The following is a 14,845-nucleotide window of genomic DNA, read 5'->3' as shown; positions in this document are numbered from 1 at the left end:
AGTTCTGGGTGATATTTGGACCACCGGGGGAATATCTGAGCTCAACTGAGAGCAGGAAGTTAACCAGAATGAAAACGGGACAGAAACTCCAACTCATCATTTCCACTCCATCACAGGTTGGAGACGGTTGTCATGGTAACGGCATCCAGACAGCGTTGCTATGGACACCAGTTCTGTGTGATGTTGCAGACGTCTCTCCACATCTGTGCACTTTTCTTTCTCTAAATGGATCAGTTCTGTTCCAGATGCTGCAGATGTTGAAAACTAAACCAGCAGCCGACAAGACTCACATTCACATTCCTTTTATTTCTCATTTCTGTGCTGGAAACATGATTACTACATGAATACTACATGAACTACTGCATGAATACTACATGAATACTACATGAACTACTACATGAATACTACATGATTACTACATGAATACTACATGAATACTACATGAATACTACATGATTACTACATGAATACTACATGAACTACTACATGAATACTACATGAATACTACATGAACTACTACATGAATACTACATGATTACTACATGAACTACTACATGAACTACTGCATGAATACTACATGAATACTACATGATTACTACATGAATACTACATGAATACTACATGATTACTACATGAATACTACATGAATACTACATGAATACTACATGAATACTACATGAACTACTGCATGAATACTACATGAATACTACATGATTACTACATAAATAATACATGAATACTACATGAACTACTACATGAATACTACATGAACTACTACATGAATACTACACTACATGAACTAGTACATGAATACTACATGAATACTACATGAATACTACATGAACTACTACATGAATACTACATGAATACTACATGAACTACTTATTCTGTCAACAATAGTGAACAGAATACATTGTTGTTTTTATTAATGATATCAGAAAAATAGGATTGTTTTGCATTCCTCGGTTCTGTATTATATTATTACTACATTATATATATATATATATATATATATATATATATATATATATATATATATATATATATATATATATATATATATATATATATACATATATATAATATTTTAAATGCTCAGTCTCTCTATAAATGTCAGAATTAACCTGTAGTTTAGTTTTCTGCCACCTGCGTTCAGCTTTTCAACACTATTTTGTATAAAGTTTATACAGTTATACAATCTACAACTTTACTGAGGCAGCAGTATTAATAACAACACAAATGAAATGAAATACAACAAAATAAAAAACATTTGTAGCTTTTCTTTATTTTTCTACAGTTTCATGACTGGTGTTACGGTGTTACGACCGCCCTCTGGTGGTGACACTAGAAACTACAGTTTTGTTCCATTTAACGACATTATCGTCTGTAATTAATTTTAATTACAGAAATATTCATAAGTTACCGACTGTAATTACATTAATTAATGACAGAAGACGGATGAAGATTGTTTTTGCACTAATTTCTCCTCGAAACAGACTCGTTTTGCCTTTTTAACTGTTTATTGTGGATTTATTTTGAAAGGAATAACAGGAAGTACTTTTGTCATTTGAACCTTCTAACTGTACACAGACTGCAGTTAACTTGTATAACCGCTAGAGGGCGAACTGTTGCAATCCTTTATTGAAAAAACACCATAGAACTCGGTTTATTACATAATATATACTATAAAAATAAACTATATTATACTATAACTTTATTATACTATAACCGGAACTGTCACTTCGAGGAAAACCCTTAAAAAAAAGACACGAGCGGAGAGTGTGTAGATTGAATGTCCCATGACAATTATACAGTAATATAATATGAAAATAAGGTACAAACAATAATAAATAAATTAAATACATGACATTTAAGTAAAATAATACAACAAAGTCCATCATACAAGGGGTAAGTAAGGATATCAGTCTTCTAAATCAGTGGGAAAATGTCTTAACACTTCATACATTTTTTGTGTGCTTTTGTTTCAGTTATTAGTTTTAATGATTTTAAATATAATCCAAATTAATTTAAATCACAGCCGGTATGTTAAACATGTCCGCCCCTCGATTCTTCTCTATTTTAGGTTTCATGATCTGTTTTATGTTTCATATCTTGTGTTTTGTCAATATTGTCTTTTTTTGCATTTTTGCACTTTGGTCCGCTGTTTTTGTTTAAAGTGCTAAAAAATAAAGTAAATACATAGCTTTTAACATTATTTTGTATGAAGTTTATACAGTTATACAATCTGCAACTTTACCGAGGCAGCAGTATTAATAACAACACAAATAAAATGAAATACAACAAAATAAAAAACATTTGTAGCTTTTCTTTATTTTTCTACAGATTCATGACTGGTGTTACGGTGTTACGACCGCCCTCTGGTGGTGACACTAGAAACTACAGTTTTGTTCCATTCAACGACATTATCGTCTGTAATTCATTTTAATTTCAGAACTATTCATACATTACCGACTGTAATTACATTAATTAATGACAGAAGACGGATGAAGATTGTTTTTGCACTAATTTCTCCTCGAAACAGACTCGTTTTGCCTTTTTAACTGTTTATTGTCGATTTATTTTGAAAGGAATAACAGGAAGTACTTTTGTCATTTAAATCTTCTAACTTTACACAGACTGCAGTTACCTTGTATAACCGCTAGAGGGCGAACTGTTGCAATCCTTTATTTAAAAAACACCATAGAACTCGGTTTATTACATAATATATACTATAAAAATAAACTATATTATACTATAACTTTATTATACTCTAACCGGAACTGTCACCTCGAGGAAAACCCTTAAAAAAAAGACACGAGCGGATAGTGTGTAGATTGAATATCCCATGACAATTATACAGTAATATAATATGAAAATAAGGTACAAACAATTATAAATAAATTAAATGCATGACATTTAAGTAAAATAATACAGCAAAGTCCATCATACAAGGGGTAAGTAAGGATATCAGTCTTCTAAATCAGTGGGAAAATGTCTTAACACTTCATACATTTTTTGTGCTTTTGTTTCAGTTATTAGTTTTAAAGATTTGAAATATAATCCAAATTAATTTAAATCACAGCCGGTATGTTAAACATGTCCGGTCCTCGATTCTTCTCTATTTTAGGTTCATGATCTGTTTTATGTTTCATATCTTGTGTCTTGTCAATATTGTCTTTTATTCCATTTTTGCACTTTTGTTAATTACAGAACTATTCATAGATTACTGACTGTAATTACATTAATTAATGACAGAAGACAGATTAACATTGTTTTTGCACTAATTTCTCCTCGAAACAGACTCGTTTTGCCTTTATAACTCTTTATTGTGTATTTATTTTGAAAGGGATAACAGGAAGTACTTTTGTCATTTAAACCTTCTAACTTTACACTGACTGCAGTTACCTTGTATAACCGCTAGAGGGCAAACTGTTGCAATCCTTTATTGAAAAAACACCATAGAACTCGGTTTATTACATAATATATACTATAAAAATAAACTATATTATACTATAACTTTATTATACTATAACCGGAACTGTCACCTCGAGGAAAACCCTCAAAAAAGAGAAAAAAGAGACTCCTTTAACCGTGAAACTGTGGTTTTGTGTTGCTTCTCACAGCAGGTTTGGGTTTTTTTTCTTAATTCTTTTATTTGTGTCAAAGGTTCATTCTAAAACAAACATGGTAAATCTACATTCCATACAAATACATTTGTAATTGAAACGAGGTTGATAAAGTGAACAGTAGATTGGACACTGTATGTTTGTTCGTTTTTATTTATTCCAACATGTATAAAAAAAAGAAGAAGAAAAGATAAGAAAACCAATACAGGTGGACATTCCACCACATAAATAAAAAAAACACATCGAAACACATATTTCAGTTACATGTTGTAAAAGGAGTGGGAGGAAGTATAAATGTATTTAATCCCACCCCCTTTCCACAACTAAACATAAATTATATGTCTGTATTTACTTTTTATACTATACACTAATTTGTGTAAATAAATATATATCATTTTTACAAAAATAACCTGTTTAATACCAGATGTAAGCTCTATCATAAATATAATATAGTATGTAAACCTGAGAATAAAGTGTGTAGAGATTGAATGTCCCATGACTATTATACAGTAATATAATATGAAAATAAGGTACAAACAATAATAAATAAATTAAATACATGACATTTAAGTAAAATAATACAGCAAAGTCCATCATACAAGGGGTAAGTAAGGATATCAGTCTTCTAAATCAGTGGGAAAATGTCTTAACACTTCATACATTTTTTGTGCTTTTGTTTCAGTTATTAGTTTTAAAGATTTTAAATATAATCCAAATTAATTTAAATCACAGCCGATATGTTAAACATGTCCGGTCCTCGATTCTTCTCTATTTTAGGTTTCATGATCTGTTTTATGTTTCATATCTTGTGTCATGTCAATATTGTCTTTTATTGCAGTTTTGCACTTTGGTCTGCTGTTTTTGTTTAAAGTGCTAAAAAATAAAGTAAATACATAGCTTTTAACACTATTTTGTATAAAGTTTATACAGTTATACAATCTACAACCTTACTGAGGCAGCAGTATTAATAACAACACAAATAAAATGAAATACAACAAAATAAAAAACATTTGTAGCTTTTCTTTATTTTTCTACAGTTTCATGACTGGTGTTACGGTGTTACGACCGCCCTCTGGTGGTGACAGTAGAAACTACAGTTTTGTTCCATTTAACGACATTATCGTCTGTAATTCATTTTAATTACAGAAATATTCATAAATTACCGACTGTAATTACATTAATTAATGACAGAAGACAGATGAAGATTGTTTTTGCACTAATTTCTCCTCGAAACAGACTCGTTTTGCCTTTTTAACTGTTTATCGTGGATTTATTTTGAAAGGAATAACAGGAAGTACTTTTGTCATTTAAACCTTCTAACTTTACACTGACTGCAGTTACCTTGTATAACCGCTAGAGGGCGAACTGTTGCAATCCTTTATTGAAAAAACACCATAGAACTCGGTTTATTACATAATATATACTATAAAAATAAACTATATTATACTATAACTTTATTATACTATAACCGGAACTGTCACCTTGAGGAAAACCCTCAAAAAAGAGAAAAAAGAGACTCCTTTAACCGTGAAACTGTGGTTTTGTGTTGCTTCTCACAGCAGGTTTGGGTTTTTTTCTTAAATCTTTTATTTGTGTCAAAGGTTAATTCTAAAACAAACATGGTAAATATACATTCCATACAAATACATTTGTAATTGAAACGAGGTTGATAAAGGGAACAGTAGATTGGACACTGTATGTTCGTTCGTTTTTATTTATTTCAATATGTATAAAAAAAAAGAAGAAGAAAAGATAAGAAAACAAATACAGGTGGACATTCCACCACATAAAGAAAAAAAACACATCAAAACACATATTTCAGTTCTATTTCGTCCCTACTGACCGCCAGGCGGTGCTGTAAGCACTGGATATCTCCCCTCGCGCATGCGCATGTCGAGTACAATACCAACAATGTCACGTCACCCGTGACCCCTGCATGACCCCCGGAAGGGGTATATCTTCCGGGGTCAAGCATGGGATCGGCTCCTCATTCTTCTCGCATCGCGCTGAAGTACAGGACGGAAATAGAAGGCTGGTTGAAAGCTTCTTCCTTTCCTCCCTAAAACCGCCGGCCTCTGTGCAGCTTCGTGCCGTAATGGTAGGAGTAACGATCTCTGTCGTCCTCCGAGAGGCTGTGGCCACGCGGTATTTATTGGTGTTCGTTGCGGCGGCGGCGGCGTCTCCCCGCCCCGCCCCCCTGGGCCAGCTGGCAGAAGGTAAGCTGTTGGCTGCGCCCGACACCTGAATATTCTGTGCAGTTATTTTTTCTGCAAAAAAAAAAAAAAAAAAGACAGAAAGGGATTTTTTTTTTTTTTTCTAAAAAAAAAAAAAAAACAACACCTTTTTTTGTCCTTCTTACAGCCGTGGTGAAGGGCACGCCCCTCTCCCACCGGCACACTTGTGGTGACGGCAGCGTTTCGCTCCCTCTCCCACTTTATTAAAGTGACAACATTATTTTTTTTTCCTTGCAGATTATTTTTTCTTTAAAAAAAATAATATAAGAAAGGAAAAGAACAGCGCCTTTTTGCCTGTTTTGCGGCCGTGGTGACGGCAGCGTTTCCGCTCCCTCTCCCACCGGCTCGTTCAGGGTGACGGCAGCATTTGCTCCCTCTCCCACTTACTGATGTGATATTGTTATTTTTCCTTGCAGTTATTTTTTATTTTTTTCTTGAAAAAAAAAAAAAGGAAAAGAAACAAGAGAGGATTGTTCTCTTCTTTTTGAGTAAAGACGCCTTTTTTGCCTTTTCTCATAGCCGTGTTGACGGTAGCGTGGCTGCTCCCCTCTCCCACCTGCATATCGGTGGTGACGGCAGCGTGCTCGCTGTGGTGACGGCAGCATTTCCGCTCCCCTCTCCCACTGACACACCCGTATTGACGGTAGCGTGGTTGCTCCCCTCTCCCACCTGCATATCGGTGGTGACGGCAGCGTGCTCGCTGTGGTGACGGCAGCGTTTCCGCTCCCCTCTCCCACTGACACATCCGTGCTGACGGTAGCGTGGCCCTCCCCTCTCCCGCCTTCATATTGGTGGTGACGGCAGCGTGCTCGCTGTGGTGACGGCAGCGTTTCCGCTCCCCTCTCCCACCGACACCTACGTGGTGACTGCAGCGCGTCCGCTCCCCTCTCCCACCGGCACATCCGTGGTGACGGCAGCGTGACCGCTCCCACCGACACATTCGTGTGGACGGCAGCGTGTCCGCTCCTCTCTCCTGCCAGCACATCCTCGGTGACGGCAGCGTGTCCGCTCCCTCTCCCACCGGTCCCTGTGATGGAGCGTTCATGCCCAGGGTGCATGGCCTCCCTGGATCCTGCGGTTGACCAGGACCTCTGCGTGTCATGCCTGGGCCCTGAGCAGCCGGGGCCGTCGGCCAGCCTCCCCTCATCCCAGCCGGGGTCTTCGCTGAAGCGATCGGCGAAGAGAGTGGTGGGGGCCCCCAAACGACGGCGGATGACGAGCCAGCTCTCCTCGAAGGTAGATCGCTTGGCTGCCGACATGGAGCAGATGAAGGCGCTCCTCATCAATCTGCAACCTGGTACTGGCCAGGTGGAACCTGCCGTGCCAGAGTTTGCTCTGGGGTCGCCACCGCCGCTGCCAGAGGACGCAATCTCCATTGCAGCCTCGGCGAGCCACTTCAACGTGTCATCAGGGGACCCGGCCTCACAGCGCTCGGGGTTCTCCTCGCACTCATCTGCCCAGAGCTCTCGGGAGGGGACGGTTTGTTACTCCGTGCAGAGCATTATCCGCACTGCCCTGGCACACTTGCAGCTGGATGCACCGCGTGCGGAGGTGGCCTCTAGCGCCTTCCACAGGCGCAATCCTTTTCCGGTGGAATTCACCATTCCGCCTTCGTCGGATTTTTTGAGGGAGCTGCACTCATGCTGGAGAGATGTCACAGCCCTCTCCAGGCTAACAGCTGATGACCGTGCTCTGACGGCGATGGAGGACGCTGCAGTGGCTGGTCTCCACCACATGCCCCCCATCGAGCCCTCCATTGCAGCACTGATAGTGGCTCCTGATGAGGCTCTGAAGCCAGATCCCAAGTGCCCCTCTACCCAGTGTAGGGTTACTGATGGGCATATTTGTAGGGCTTATGAAACAGCGGCGCGCATCGGCCGGCTGGGGAACACCCTTTCTCATCTGCTACTGGCCCTCTCCACCTCCCTGCAGGATGCACAGGTGGATGATTCCACACGGGACTTGTGTGATGTGTCCCTACAGGCTTTTGCCTTCCAGACGAGGGAACTGGGGCGGCTGATGTCCACCCTGGTGCACACGCGCCGTCATGTCTGGCTGGCGCAGTCACCCCTGACAGAGACTGCTCGTAGGGTTCTTCGTCAGGCACCGGCAGAACCGGGGGAGCTGTTTGGGGCAACTGCCCTGGAAGCTCTGAACCGCACCGCCCTGGCCGATGAGACCAGGCAGCGACTGGTGCACCTTCACAGGAGGGCGCCCGCTTCCAGTACACCGAGGGGCCCTTCGTCCGCCCCTGGACGTCGCCCCCAGCCTCCTGCCCGCAGGAGCCAGCGCAGCTCCCAACGGCCCGTTGGACAGCCTGCCGGGGGGTTTCGCCCCCCTGTGCGCGGACCGCCCCAGCAGCGTCGGGGTGTTGGCCTCGACCATCGCCCCCCCGGCACGTCCAGAGGCCGGGGGAGACGGCGCTAGGGCCACGGGGCCGGTCGTCGGCTGCTTTTCCCGGCAGCAGCTCAGTCACTGGGCTGCCTGCTCGTCGGACCCCTGGGTAATTTCCACCTTAACCCACGGGTACGTACTGCAGTTCCGACACCGGCCCCCTACCTCCGGCCGGGTCAAGATGACCGTCATCAGAGACCCGGCGAACATTCTGGCTCTGACTCAGGAGTTGTCCGTCCTGCTGGCCAAGGGCGCCATTGTGCCGGTAGACCCCCTGCTGCAGCCCCAGGGGTTCTACTCAACCTACTTTCTCGTCAGCAAGAAAGACGGCGGCCTTCGTCCCATCTTGGACCTGAGAGGCCTCAACGGGTACATGAAGGCCCTGCCCTTCCGGATGCTGACCACAGCAGATGTTCTGCATGCGGTCGGTCAGGGGGAGTGGTTTACGACGGTAGATCTACAGGACGCTTACTTTCACGTGCCGATTGCGGCACAGCACCAGCGGTTCCTGAGGTTCGCCTATCAGGACCGCCATTACCAGTTCAGGGTGCTCCCGTTCGGGCTCTTCCTGTCCCCAAGAGTTTTCACCAGGTGCGTGGCGGCAGCCCTCGCTCCCCTGCAGGCACAGGGTATGAAGGTTCTGCCGTACCTGGACGACTGGCTGATATGCGCGCCGTCCCCAGAACAAGTGGTGGCAGACACGGCCCTCCTTTTGTTGCATGTGGCCAAACTAGGGCTCACAGTGAACAGAGGGAAGAGCTGTCTGGCTCCCTCCCAGCGAGTCGCCTACTTAGGATTGGTACTCGACTCGGTGACCATGAGGGCCTGTCTCTCACCGCGGCGTGTGAGCGACATCCTGCGGCTCCTCCCCCGATTCAGGAGGGGCAGACGGCTGCCTTACCTCCAGTTCCTGCAGCTTTTGGGCAGATTAACAGCCGCCTCGGCTGTTGTGCCTTTGGGCCTGCTGAGGCTACGCCCCCTGCAGATGTGGCTGAACAGCCTTCGCCTGGATGCCGAAAGGCACAGGCACAGGCTAGTCAGGGTGTCGCGGGTGTGTGTCCATGCCCTGGCACCCTGGAAAGACGGGGCATTCCTGCTGGGGGGTGTGCCCTTGGGCACTATCACCTCCTTCCGGGAGACTGTCACCGCAGATGCCTCCCTCTCGGGGTGGGGTGCTGTTTGGCGCGGCAGGCCTGCCCAAGGGCAGTGGTCTGCGCGGGACCGCACACGCCACATCAATGTGCTGGAGCTCCGTGCTGTACACCGAGCACTCGAGCACTTTTTACCTCACCTATGGGGGAGGCACGTACTGGTTCGGTCGGACAATGTGTCCACTGTCTCCCAGATCAATCACCAGGGGGGCACCGGGTCTGCACGGCTGCTGCGGGTGTCTCGGGGCCTTCTGACGTGGGCCGCTCCTCGCCTCCTCAGCCTGCGGGCGATATACCTGCCAGGGGTCAGGAATCAGGTGGCAGACTTCCTGTCCCGACACAAGCCTCCCCCAGGAGAGTGGCGGCTTCATCCGGAGGTAGTGGGGATGATTTGGGTCCTCTTCGGCAGAGCGGTGGTGGACCTCTTTGCCTCGGGCGTCTCGGCTCACTGCCCCCTCTGGTTCTCCTGGACAGAGGAGACCAGTCCTCTGGGTCAGGATGCCCTAGGGCACGAGTGGCCCGACGGGCTCCTGTACGCGTTCCCCCCACTACCTTTAATCCTGCCGACGTTGCAGAGGGTCCTCCAGAGAGGTCACAGGCTCCTCTTGGTGGCCCCCTTCTGGCCGGGGAGACCGTGGTTCCCACTACTCCGGAGGCTCTGCTGCGGCACGCCATGGCGCCTACCCGACCGGAGGGACCTTCTGTCCCAGCTGGGGGGTCGGATTTGGCATCCCGACCCCCGTCGCCTTCAACTCTGGGTCTGGCCTCTGCAGGGCCCGACCCGTTAGTGTCAAGCTGTACTGAGCCCGTCAGGGCTACCATCTTGAACGCTCGTGCGCCCTCCACCCGCCTCCAGTATGAGTGCAAGTGGAGGAGATTCTCTGCCTGGTGTGCGGACAGGGCAGAGGACCCTATGCTTTGCCCTGTGGCCACGATCCTGGAGTTCCTTCAGTCCCTCCTGGATGATGGCCGTGCTCAGTCCACCTTACGGGTGTACGTGGCGGCCATTTCATCACGACATGCCCTGGTCGAGAATGCCACCGTGGGGTGCCACCGGCTGGTTTCTCTCTTTCTTAGGGGGGCTCTGAGGCTGCGCCCCCCGAGGACCCCAAGGGCCCCGGTGTGGGACCTGTCTATGGTACTAGGTGCCCTCTCTTCTCCACCTTTTGAGCCCTTGGCCCAGGTGGACCTGAAGTGTCTTTCTATGAAGACGGCTTTTCTCCTCGCTATGACGTCAGCAAAGCGAGTCAGTGAGTTACATGCCCTGTCAGTCAGCGGGTACTGCCTGAGGTGGAACCCGGATGGCTCAGGGGTTACGTTGTGGCCAAACGTGGCGTTCCTGCCCAAGGTCCTGCCACGCGATCATGCTAATCGGCCTATCCAGCTTGCCCGGTTCGACCCCGAGCCTGCGGAGGGTGGGCCAAGCCCTTTGTGCCCCGTACGGGCCCTTACTGCTTATGTTGCTGCCACCGCGCCTGTGCGACGGTCGGAGCAGCTTTTTATCTGTCATGGTGGCCCTAACAGGGGGCGCGCTATTTCTAGACTGCGCCTGTCCCACTGGGTGGTGGACACCATCGAGCACGCCTACAGGGCCAGTGGCCGCCCCTTACCAGTGGGGGTGAGGTGCCACTCGACCAGAAGCGTCGCAGCTTCTTGGGCTGCCCTGAAGGGGGTGCCTCTGGAGGACATCTGCGCAGCAGCTTCGTGGACGTCGCCGGACACGTTCTCCAGGTTTTACCGGATCAATGTCGCCACTCCCCAACCATTGGGCGTGGTTCTACTCCCGGGTCCTTCTGCCCCTGATCAGTGAGGTATGTGACCGGGATTCTATGTGACATTGTTGGTATTCGTCATCCAGTGCTTACAGCACCGCCTGGCGGTCAGTAGGGACGAAATAGAACGAAAGTTACGCCTGTAACTACGGTTCTATGAGTCCCGGATGACCGCCAGGCCTGCCGGTCACTCCGAATCCTCGTGCTCTCGCGAGAAGATTCTAGGAGCCGATCCCATGCTTGACCCCGAAAGATATACCCCTTCCGGGGGTCATGCAGGGGTCACGGGTGACGTGACATTGTTGGTATTGTACTCGACATGCGCATGCGCGAGGGGAGATATCCAGTGCTTACAGCACCGCCTGGCGGTCATCCGGGACTCATAGAACCGTAGTTACAGGCGTAACTTTCGTTACATGTTCGAAAAGGAGTGGGAGGAATTATAAATGTATTTAATCCCACCCCCTTTCAACAACTAAACATAAATTATATGTCTGTATTTACTTTTTATACTATACACTAATTTGTATCAATAAATATATATCATTTTTACAAAAATTACCTGTTTAATACCAGATGTAAGCTCTATCATAAATATAATATAGTATGTAAACCTGAGAATAAAGTGTGTAGAGATTGAATGTCCCATGACAATTATACAGTAATATAATATGAAAATAAGGTACAAACAATAATAAATAGATTAAATCCATGACATTTAAGTAAAATAATACAGCAAAGTCCATCATGCAAGGGGTAAGTAAGGATATCAGTCTTCTAAATCAGTGGGAAAATGTCTTAACACTTCATACATTTTTTGTGCTTTTGTTTCAGTTATTAGTTTTAAAGATTTTAATTATAATCCAAATTAATTTAAATCACAGCCGATATGTTAAACATGTCCGGTCCTCGATTCTTCTCTATTTTAGGTTTCATGATCTGTTTTATGTTTCATATCTTGTGTCTTGTCAATATTGTCTTTTATTGCAGTTTTGCACTTTGGTCCGCTGTTTTTGTTTAAAGTCATTTTAATTACAGAACTATTCATAAATTACCGACTGTAATTACATTAATTAATGACAGAAGACGGATGAAGATTGTTTTTGCACTAATTTCTCCTTGAAACAGACTCGTTTTGACTTTTTAACTATTTATTGTGGATTTATTTTGAAAGGAATAACAGGAAGTACTTTTGCCATTTAATTCTTCTAACTTTACACTGACTGCAGTTACCTTGTACAACCGCCAGAGGGCGAACTGTTGCAATCCTTTATCGAAAAAACACCATAGAACTCGGTTTATTACATAATATATACTATAAAAATAAACTATATTATACTATAACTTTATTATACTGTAATGTCCCTCATTGACTGACACGGAGGCGTTAGCCAAGTTAACGTCGGTTTATTGTGGGTTTTACACAGGTTACTGTCGGCCGTAACCTACATCAAAAACAAACCTAAACTGAGCCAGCACAACAGCAACACAGCCCGTAACTACCGGAACAGTCAAACTTCCCCCAGCCCCGAGGCGTTCACTGACGCTCTGGGAAAAACAACACTCAACTAAACTCAACAGAACAGACAGCAACATTAACAGTTCGTTACATTACCCCCCCTTCTCAAAGTCCCTCGTCCCCGAGGGGACAAACAAAGTCTCTCAAATGTCCAGGCGGTCTGCGGTTTCTACGGGGCCGCCCCCGACCTGGAGAAGGGAAAACGGAAGACAGGTTAGTGTTTGAGGCAGGCACAGGGTCAAGGGGCAACAGTCCATTCTGGGGCAGGGTGGACGGGGTACTCAAGTCTGTAGGGGGCCCCTGGGATGGGGTCAGCACAACGGTAGGGGCTCCACCTACTCCAGGACCCGGCTCTGACAAGGCGGCCGTCCCCCGGTAGGGTGCCAGCCTATCCCGATGTAGAGCAACTTTCCTTCCCCTAGGTGGCAGCTGGACTCTGTAGACGACTTCGCCCATTCTCTCTAGGACTCTGCAAGGTCCCAACCAGTCACTGTCCAACTTTGGGCACCTGCCTTTTTTTCTTTGCGGGTTGAACACCCAGACCAACTCCCCGGCTGCGAAATGCCGGCCCTTGCTCTGCAGGTCATAGTTCCTTTTTTGTTTCACCCCTGCGCTCCGCAGCTGGGCCCTGGCAAAGTCATGGGCGGACTCCAAGCGGTCCTGAAGTTTCCTGGCATAATCGGGTCCCGGGGGATCAGCAGGGGAGTCGGGTGGCTTGCCCACCATCATTTCAGCCGGAGTCCGGATCTCCCTGCCTAGCATGAGGAGGGCAGGGGAGCAGGAAGTGGAGTCTTGTACTGCAGACCGGTATGCCATGAGCACAAGGGGGACATGGTTATCCCAGTCCTGTTGATGCTTAGCTGTCACTATTGCCAACTGCTGTGCTAGTGTGCGGTTAAACCTCTCCACTAGTCCATCACTCTGAGGGTGGAGGGGCGTGGTGCGAGTCTTGTGGGAGCCAAGTTTTTCGCACATGGCCGCAAACACACGGGACTCAAAGTTCCTGCCTTGATCCGTGTGAATTACTTCAGCCGCTCCAAACCGGCTGAACATCCCCTCCACCAGGGAATCCGCTATGGTCACCGCCTCCTGGTTCGGCAAACAGTACGCCTCAGGCCACTTAGTGAAATAGTCCATGGCAGTCAGGATGTAGCGGTTCCCTCTCTCTGTGCGGGGAAATGGCCCAAGAATGTCAATCCCCACCCTCTCCATGGGACCCCCCACTGGAAACTGCTGGAGTTGAGCATGAGATCTGTCCGTGGGGCCCTTCTTGGCCGTGCAGCTGTCGCATTGGCGGCAATAATCTTCCACGTCCCGTCTATGTTGGCCCCAGTAAAACCCCTGACGGAGGCGGCGGAGTGTCTTACCGACCCCGAAGTGGCCGGATCCTGGACCTCCGTGCACCGCCTGGAGCACCACCCCCCGTAGGGACTTTGGCACCACCACCTGCCACCGTGTCTCTCCTGTAGCTGGTTCCTTCCACCCCCTTTGGAGTACCCCTCCATGCAGCCGCAGGGCTTCAAACATCGACCAGAGTCCCTTAGTGGCACGAGAGCACATGCCGACCTCTTGCCATGAGGGTCTGTGTTGTGTTGCCACCCATGTAAGCACTGGTCTGATGTCGCTGTCCTCCTCCTGCTTGTGTCCCCACTCAGCTGTTTCTACAGTTATCAGTCCCCGCTCAGACGACAGCCCCTCTGGCCCTCCCGCTGCGCATATGACCTCGGTTTGTAGCCGCCCGTCCTCCCGGGTCTCCCTTTTCTCGCAGTAGTGGCAGCCATCGACGATGCAGGGCCGGCGAGAAAGTGCGTCCGCGTTTCCATGCTGTGTGCCTGGTCTGTGGACCACGGTGAAGTCATACGCCTGCAGTTCTTCAATCCAGCGTGCTAGCTGGCCCTCCGGCTCTTTAAAGGTCATGAGCCACTGCAAGGCCGAGTGGTCAGTCCTGACTGTGAAATGGAGGCCCCCGAGGTAATATTTGAAGTGACGGATGGCGCTGACCACAGCGAGCAGCTCCCGCCTGGTGACACAGTATCGACGTTCAGCACTGTTGAATTTCCTGCTGTGATATGCCACCACTCTCTCTCCTTCAGGTGTCCCCTGTGACAACACAGCCCCCGAGCCGACACCGCTGGCATCCGTGTCAAGG

The sequence above is a fragment of the Cololabis saira genome, chromosome 22 (assembly GCF_033807715.1).
Source record: "Cololabis saira isolate AMF1-May2022 chromosome 22, fColSai1.1, whole genome shotgun sequence".
Taxonomy (NCBI): Eukaryota; Metazoa; Chordata; class Actinopteri; order Beloniformes; family Belonidae; genus Cololabis; species Cololabis saira.
Note: the sequence above shows the minus strand (reverse complement) of the source record.